The sequence below is a fragment of the Hippopotamus amphibius genome, chromosome 16 (genome assembly GCF_030028045.1).
Source record: "Hippopotamus amphibius kiboko isolate mHipAmp2 chromosome 16, mHipAmp2.hap2, whole genome shotgun sequence".
Classification (NCBI taxonomy): Eukaryota; Metazoa; Chordata; class Mammalia; order Artiodactyla; family Hippopotamidae; genus Hippopotamus; species Hippopotamus amphibius.
Window position 1 is genome coordinate 47,309,819 of NC_080201.1, and position 9,620 is coordinate 47,319,438.

Genomic DNA, 9,620 nt, shown 5'->3' on the forward strand with positions numbered 1-9,620 from the left:
CCATCCCTTCCCCACCCCTTGGCAACCACAAGTCTGTTCTCTATGTCTGTAAGTCTCTTTCTGTTTCATAGATAAGTTCATTTGTGTCATATTTTCGATTCCACACGTAAGGGATATCATATGGTATTCGGCTTTCTCTTTCTGACTTACTTCACTCAGTATGACAATCTCTAGCTCCATCCATGTTGCTGCAAATGGCATTATTTCATTCTTTTTATGGCTGAGTAGTATTCCCTTATATATATGTACCACATCTTCTTTATTCAGTCATCTGTTGATGGACATTGAGGTTGTTTCCACATGGATAAGATCAACTTCTTGAGTCAGTGCTGATCTGGCAAGAAGTAAAGGAGGCTGCAAAAATCACTCCCTCAAAAAAGTCATGATCTGACAGGGGATAAAGTAGGGGGCAGCTGGGAGAGGTAGAATTGCTCTAAGAGTGGTTACTGACAGCAGTATTGCTGATCAAGATGATATGGTGTTGCGTTCATCACTCCAGGAGAGGCAGTGCCAAGATCTCCCCCTCTCTGATGAGAGGTTCTCATGACAAAATTAGTTATCCAGGCATGGTTGATGTTTTCCAAGGATATTTATGCTGCTGGGTAGGCAGGCAGGCCCCGATTGCTCTTTAATCAAGTACAAGGAGATATATAGCAGCGGGAAAACTCAGTTCTAGGTGGGAAAAGCACCTTAGTGGCATTTGGAGAAGATATATTTTATTTCTCAGCTGGCAGATCTTACTCCCCTCCCCCGCCCCCCGATTGTTTGTTCTTAAGGAAGCAGATGAACTGCTTGCATTAGGGATCTCAAAGGCTAATGGTGAGAGAGGGAGATTATTGAAGGGAGAACTAATTTGCTCCTTTCTCAAATTAAGCATAGGCAAGCCACACTTACACTGAACTAGGGATGTGTGTGATTGTTTTCTATTTCTGTAGAGGAGGAAGCAAGCTCACTCCCTGACCTCTGACAATGTGTTAACCAATCAGAAGAATTTAGTTCTTCTCCCACAATAGAGATGTGGGGAGTGAATTTGGGTGTGGTGATGAGATTATTATCAGTCTGATGTTGATATTTACAAATGTGAAAAGTACACACTGTCCCAGGATGGGGCCATCCAGGACTAGGGGTGAGTTCTTTAGGGTTATTGAGCATGAGGGATGAGAAACGGGAAATCTCATCAGTAGTTAACCTTGAGGTCTGTCCTAAAAGAGAAACTAAATCACTCTAAAACAATGAAGTTCCAGCCCAGTTAAAAAAAAAAAATCACCAAGCACACAAGAAAGTAAGCCACCATGAGTGAGGGTTAGCAGAAGCAAATTCTCCAGTTATCAACTGCTGCAAAATAAACTACTCCTTTAAAAAAATAGCAACAATTTATTTTGCTTACAATTTTGCAATTTGGGCAGTTCAGTTGTTTCTGTTCCATGTAGTATGAACAGGGTTGGCTCAACTTGGGACAGGAGGATGCACTCTCAAGATACTGTACTCACGTGTGACAACTTGGTGCTGGCTGTTGGCTGGAGATTCAGTCAAGTCTGTGGGCTGGGGGGGCCTCAGTTCCTCTCCATAGGATGCTTGGATTTCTTTGCAGCATGGTGGTGGAGTTCTTAGAGTGAGCATCCTAAAGAAACTAGGAAGAACTTGTATTGCCTTTTATGACTTAGCCTTAGAAATCACAATGTCATTTCTGCCATAGTCATAAACTTGCCCTGTGTCAAGTCACATTGGAAAGAGTAAATCTTGTTTTGGCCATATTCGGGAAAATACAATATACCACATGAAACAAAATATTCAACCATGCAAGAATTTCAGATATTGGAATTGTCAAAATCAGACTATAAACTAGACCTTTGTAAAATATCTAAAGAAATAAAATATACAATCACAAATATAAGCAAGCAACAAGAGAGTAACAGGAATGAAAACGTGGATTTGAAAAATAAAACAAAAGATGAAACTTTTAGAGATTAAAAATATAATAAATGTAATTCTTACAAAAAAATTAAAATAGTACATTAGACATAGCTGAAGACAGAATTTTTGAACTGAAAGATTTATCAGAGGAAATTACACAACACAAAGAAAGACATGGAGATATGAAAGAGAGATTAAGGTACATCAAATATCTAATAAAAGACCAAAAAGCAGACAATAGAATGGAGGAACAGCAATCTTTGAAGAAATAATGGCTGAGAATTTTCTAGAACTGATGAAAAACATGAATCTACAGTTCCAAGAAGCAAGTATCTCCTAAACAAGATAAATAAAAATAAATTCAGTCCTAAATACATCAAAACAAAATCACACAACACTGAAGACCACCAGAACTACTATTTACCTCTGCATCCTCCAGAGTATAGCATGGACTAGATGCCCCACAAATTCTTACTGAATAAAATGCACGGACATACCAGAACAAGATCACAGACAATTTAAAGGCAATGAGGCAGAAACAACCATAGAGGAGAAAAGCGTTTCTTCTTAACTACCTGAAACACAAAACTAGGATTGGTAGAAAGTAAAGTTGAAAATAAGGGGTGGCGGCGGAGGTGGGGGGGAGGTGCTGGGTGGGGAATCTTGAGTGCCTGGCAGAACAGGCAGAACACAACAGGCTGCTCAACAGTAGCCGCAGAGGGTTGGTGTTTGTTTGTTTGTTTCTGCATTTGGGTCTTTGTTGCTGCCCTCAGGCTTTTCTCTAGTTGTGGTGAGTGGAAGCTACTCTTCTGTTGTGGTGCGCAGGCTTCTCATTGCCTTGGCTTCTCCTGTTGCAGAGCATGGGCTCTAGGCACATGGGCTTCAGTAGTTGCAGCACATGGGCTCAGTAGTTGTAGCACATGGGCTTAGTTGCTCCGCAGCATGTGGGATCTTCCTGGCTCAGGGATCCAACTCGTGTCCCCTGCATCGGCAGGCGGATTCTTAACCACTGAGCCACCAGGGAAGTCCATGGAAGGTTCTTAAGTGAAGTTTCCAAATGGTCCTTCTGTGGATGACCGCCCACTTTGTGGTGAGAGTGAAAGGGTCTTCAATACTAGCTCAGAGGCATGGCCGAGTACTACAGCGGGAAAACAGTGGTGGGGGTCAAACTCCTCTCATTGGTTCTGACTGGGTCACCCCTAAAGCCAATCACTGGGCTTGGAAAATAAGACACTCTGGTTGGCCAGTTCCAAGGGCTATGCCTATTGGTGGAGCCTCAGGTAGAGTGGGCTACATACAAAGCACAAAGGATATCTGAAGTAGGGGACTAGGCACTGATGCTTCCCAAGAGAAGATTGCATGTCACCAGGAAAACGGTGAATGAACTCTGGAGGACAGAACAACTGAGTTTATGAGTAATTCTGACTGTTCCAGGAGACAATACATAAAAAGAACTTAGAAAAGGGATTGCCATGTGGAAACAGCTCATAAATGCTGTCTGTCCGTTGTTGTTTCAACTATTCAGTGGCTTCCCATCACACATAGGATAAAGGTGATAACGCTGTAAGATGACCTTCGCGAAATATCTTTGCCCATCTCGCCAGCCTCAATTCCTGCCTCTCCCTGCCTTGACAGTTATTCTTCAGCGACAATTTTAAGAAAATCCCTCCCCACACTGTGCTCCTATGGTCCCCTATGCCTTGATGCCCTACGCAGCTACTTAGCGTTTAATATTGGGGCTCAGTGACCACTTAACATGCAGAAGACACTCCCACCACCACCACCACCATCACCACCACCACCACCGGTAAGTTTCTATCTCCAGCACAGACCCGTCCTCTGAGCTCCCAATACACAACCAATCTTCTGGTAGATTGGTTCTTCTCAAACGGGGCGGTACCGCCCCCTGGTGGGAGTTTGGAAATTTGAGCAAATGTTTTTGGTCGCCACATTGACTGGAGGGCACTACAGACATTCAGGGGCGTGTTGGATACGGCTTCCGCGTCCTGAACAACTTGAAAACATGGTTAAAGGCATTCATATGGGTAAAAAGAAAACTTTACAGTTATCTGAAATGAATATCACACAAATACACATGTATGAAAAATTTTGGTATGGTTTAAAATACGTGAACTCCTTTTCTGAAATGCAACTATACAGTATATAGAGTGACAACTATAATTTATTTGTTCAGAACAGTACCAAGGGATGTTAGCCATATCAGAAAATTATAATTCCAACCATAATGCCATCTATGAGATATAATGTAAAAAATGTAATGATGTATAACACACGTAATGTGCCCATATCACAAGTATTCAGTGCGATACATTTTCAGAAAATGATTGTAACAGGGAAGAGCTAAACCAGACTCCGTGTTCAGTCTGTTTCTTTGACTTTAACCTTTGCTTTTTGCTGCTTTTGTTATTATAATCCTACATGATGGCCTGCCTCAGGGAACCCTGCCCCTCTGCCTGAATGTTAAACTAAAGTGCCTCTGTTCAGCTTGCAGGCAGGCAATCTACCCTGCCCACCTGTGAATGGCTGCTAGAAAGGAGAAATTAACACATCCCCTCACAGAGGCTGGTCATTCCCCGAGATGTTTTGCAAGACTGATGGCCCTTTTACTTTACTTCCCTTCTGCCTCTCCCTCTCTATTCTACCTTTTAACTTTACTTCCTCACTGCCTCTCCCTCTCTGATTCTATAAAAGAAACTGGCATCCAGACCCCAATAAGATGATTTTTCAGAGACGATAGTCTGCCACCTTCTCAGTTTGCCAGCTTTCCAAATAAAGTCATATTCCTTGCCCCAACACATTGCCTCCAGCTCATTGGCGAGCAGAGTGATCTTGGACTTGGTAATGACAACACCTGTGTAACTAGCACCCAGGTCAGGGAGTAAAATTATCAGTCCCCTAGAAACCCTCCTTGTGTCCCTTTCCCATCACTGTCTCCCTCTCCCCCACAGGTAACCACTCGTCACAAATCAGTTTTGACTGTTTTTAACTTTAAAGAGATGATTTCATACAGTATGTTCTCTTTTGGGTCCAACTTTTAATTCAATATTGTGTTTATGTGATTCATTCATGTTGATCTGTAGTTCATTTAACCTCATTGCCATAGTATCCCTTGGATGAATATACAGTTTAGTTATTGTAGAGGCTCGAGCACCGGTTGGAAAAGAATTTTCAGACTCAAGGCAGAATGAAAGGAAGATAGAGTTTATTAGAGAGAAGGGACGCTGTAAAGACAGCGGGATGCCTTCCTGGCAGACCAGCGAGAGCCGACCCTTTCGTGGGCTTGCAGCCAATTTTTATACCCTCAAGATGAAGAAAATTCCTGCTAGGAAAATGGCATTAATCAATTGGTCAGTACCCCATAAGGCAAAGGCTGTCATTAGGTGATTGGTCAGGTTGCTAAAAAAGTTGGATACTTTACCTAGTAAGGAGTTGGGGGGGTGGCGCTCTATTCAGCCAAGGTCTTGGGGTGGGGAGGGACTTTTCAGCCAAGGTCAAGAGAGCCCTTGCTGACAGCTGCTATTGGACTCAGTCCAGGGGCTTCTTTTGTTCTGCATCTTTGACATAGGGCTCCATAGTTATCTATTCTCCTTTGATGGACACTTGAGTTGTCTGGTAGCAATGAACTTTCTAGTTCATGTCTTTTTGTCCACATTTATAAGCATCTCTACTGAGTGTATACCTGGGTGTATAATTATAGGGTTGTAGGGTATGCATGTGTTCAGAATTAGTAGATACAGCCAAACAGTTTGGCAAAATTGTTGTATAAATTTACACTCCCATGAGCACATGGTTTTTCCTGACCATTTTTATTTAGTTTTGTTTTTCTTTTTCCTTTTTGGACCTACGCACACCGAATGAATTAACCATTATCTTGGTTCATGATGCATTGCAGTCCATGCAAAGTCCCTTCTCTGATAATGAGAAATCTGGCTATCATTAATACATTTATTTCTTTGATCAATCCCTCTGTATTTAACTGATTTCCCATTGCTGCTGCTACCCTTGTTCTGGGTACTGGCCCTTTTCATTACCCCAGGGCTCTAACAGCCTGCACTGGGCAGCACTCTCATTGTGCTTGGGCTCTGACACCTTACCTTGGGGCTGTCATGGCTTCCCACCCAGCACATGCACATGCGCACGTGCGCACACACATATACACGCGCGTGCACACACACACACGCGGGCGCATACACAGTCATGAGGTCTTCAAGATTGCTTTAGCCTCACAAAATACCATTAGGACTGAAAGCTCTTACTTTTTTTCTTTCTCTTACTTTATTTTTAATCCTTCCTTTTCATAGTTACATTGTCTTTTTCATTCATAACCTTAATGACTTTCTTTTCTATGTAATCAGATTTGTATATTTTGTTAGTTTCAGAGACCGTAGTGTTGGCTTTTTAAACAAGAATCTCTATTTTACATTTTTTCATTAATTTATTCTTATTTAATTTTCTTATTCCTTCTACTTTCTTTGGGTTTATTCTATGGTTCATTGTCTGGTTTCTTAAGGTAGTCACTTCATGACTTTGGAGCCTTTTCCTTTTCTAGTATAAGTATTTAAGGGTATAAATTTCCCCCCAAACTCTGCTTTTGATGCCTCCCACAGGTTTTGAAAGGTAGTATTTCCGTTTTCTTCCAATTCTAGATAGTCTTCATTTCTCCTATGATTTCCTTTTTTAAACCCAACTTGAGCCAATCCGATTTGGTCTGTCTGAGATTTGGAATAAAGGCACTACATTTCAGAATCAGGCAGGTGTGTGGTGCTCTAGAACTGGGGCAGTCTATTCCTGGACAAGCAGTAATTATGGACAAAGAGGGAAGCTAGATATCTACAAGAAGAGAAAGGAGGAAATCTTCTGAGGGATGCAGACAAAAGATGATGTGACCAATGAAAGATAAAAAGAACTGGATAGATTCGCACAACGTATGAGACCCAGTTATACTTCCTAGTCTTTTCCTCTATGACATTGTCACACACCTTTACAATGCACTTTTAAAAAATTTTAACTTTTATTTTGATGTAATATCATGCCTACAGAAAAGTTCTAAGAAGGAAACAAAGAATTCCAATACAGAATACCTCATTCCCCAAATGTCAACATTTTACCTTTGTTTTATCCTTTTCTATCTCTGTGTATAAACACATATTTTTTTCTCATTTGTTTCAGAGCAAATTGAAGACACAATAACCTTTTACCCTAAACGATTAAGTGCACATTTCCTAAGAACAAGGCATTCTCTTATACAACCACAGGATTAACATTGACACAATATTAATATCTAATCTACAATACTTATTCGGTTTTGTCAGTTGTCCCCATAATACCCTTTAGAGAAAATATGTGTTGCCCTCAGTTGTCACATCTCTTTAGTCTCCTTTAAGCTGAAACAATTCAGTCTTCTTTTGTGTCATATGACCTTAACATATATGAAATTACAGGCCAGCTATTTCATAGACTATCCTTCAGTTTCAATGTCTCCCACATGATTAGATTCAGGTTACGCACTTTAGTCAAGAATATCATTGACCTACTGTTGTATCCTCAGTATTTCATATAGGCAGGCCCATGATGTCAATTTCTTTCATGTCTGATGATGTTAACTTTGATCACTTGGTAAAGTGACATCTGTTAGGCTTCCTCCACTATGAAATTACTATTTTTCCCTTAGTAAGTAATAAAATGAATGCTTTTTAGCTCTACAAATTTTGAGTGAGTTTCTCCCTCTTGCAAATTATTCATGTGTCAGTTTACTGAGGACCGCATCCAAATTGGCTTAAGGGAGAGAGTAATTTATGGTTGCAACTAACTGAAGACATCATTCAGATTTACCTAAGGGAAAGGGGAAATTCATAGTCCAGAAGTAGCTCTGACTTCAGGTATAGCTGGATCCAGGGGGTTGGCATAATTAGGAACTTGTCTTATTCAAAGATATCTATATAAATTAAGAGGGACTCAATTCTGGGCAGACAGAAGCAATAGATATCTGTTACATTGACTCAGACAATAGCAAAGAGGAAGTTAAAAGATCGTGAAGAGACCCAACCACAGGCTGGGGGTTCCTTTGAAGAGTCTTACCCAAGTGGTTTATGTGGTTCTGAGCAACCCAGGACCTGGATTATCCACATATCTTGTTCCCTGGCCATAATGGTTGGTTCAGGGATGGACATAAGACCCAAGCTGGGTTGACGAAAGGCAGTCCCAAGACTTTCCAGAACTATTGGCAAAAGATGTACTCTGGCTACTGAGCTTGTGGAATGCCAGCCTAGAATTGCAAGTGGTCATCTTTGTCTCCCAAATGAAAGGTCTACCTAAGAATGAAGTCAACACAGAAAAGAGCAAAGCCAAGAGATGCAGAGAGGTAGACCTGTCGTAGCTTTGTCTCAATAAATTCACATTTCCTCCTCAGCCAAAGTGGAAACAATGTTGTATGTTTCTTCTCCTTCTTCTCCTTCTTCTTCTTCTTCCTCTTCTTTTTTTGGGGGGAGGGGGCTTTGCAGGTTGGCTTGTGGGATCTTAGTTGCCCAACCAGGGATTGAACCTGCACCCTTGGCAGTGAAAGCACTGAGTCCTAACCACTGGACTGACAGGGAATACCCTGTAGGTTTCTTCTTCGAACAGGAAAAATACGCCATTAGAAAAATTCTACTCTTAGGAATGGAATCACTTTTTTAATTAAAGGGAAATCATTTGGCCCCTAACATATTTGTATTCAAGTGCTGTGCTGTAAAAACCTATTTTAGTCTATGCTGATAAAAAGTAGTATGTGGACAAGTATTTGTTTTTCTAAAATATTTATTTATTTATTTATTTATTTATTTATTTATTTATTTATTTATTTATTTGGCTGTGCCAGGTTTTAATTGCAGCATGTGGGATCTTCATTGCAGGATGCAAACTCTTAGTTGTGGCATGTGGGATCTAGTTCCCTGACCAGGGATCGAACCTGGGCCCTCTGCATTGGGAGCGTGGAGTCTTAGCTACTGGACCACCAGGGAAGTCCTTGGACAAGCATTTGAACTAAACAGTTTTGATAATATGATTAATAAAATAGAAGTGGAGGCCTAAAGAAAGATTATTCCTAACTATACTCTGTTCTCCATGGAAATAGACAACTTCTCAGTTATCTTTTCCTGCTTTTCAATACAAAAAATAAGAATTCTCTTGCTGGGCTTCTCTATTATAGTGCCTGTTTTTATTTTTTTATTTTAATATAGCTTTATTTATCAATATTTTATTTATTTATTTATTTACCTGCTTACTTACTTATGGTTGCATTGGGTCTTTGCTGTTGCCCACAGGCTTTCTCTGTTTGCTGTAAGCAGGGGCTACTCTTTGTTGTGGTGCACAGGCTTCTCATTGTGGTGGCTTCTCTTGTTGTGGAGCACGGGGGGGAGGCACACAGGCTTCAGTAGTTGTGGCACACAGGCTTAGTTGCTCTGTGTCATGTGGGATCTTCCCGGGCCAGGGCTCGAACCCATGTCCCCTGCATTGGCAGGCAGATTCTTAACCACTGCACCACCAGGGAAGTCCCTATAGTGCCTGTTTTTAAAGTCACCTTTGTTGAGATATAATTTATGTACCATAAAATGCACCCATCTTAAGTGTAGAGATTCAGTGAGTTTCGACAGATCTGTACTTTCATATATCTACCACCACAATCATCATATAGAACATTTCTATCA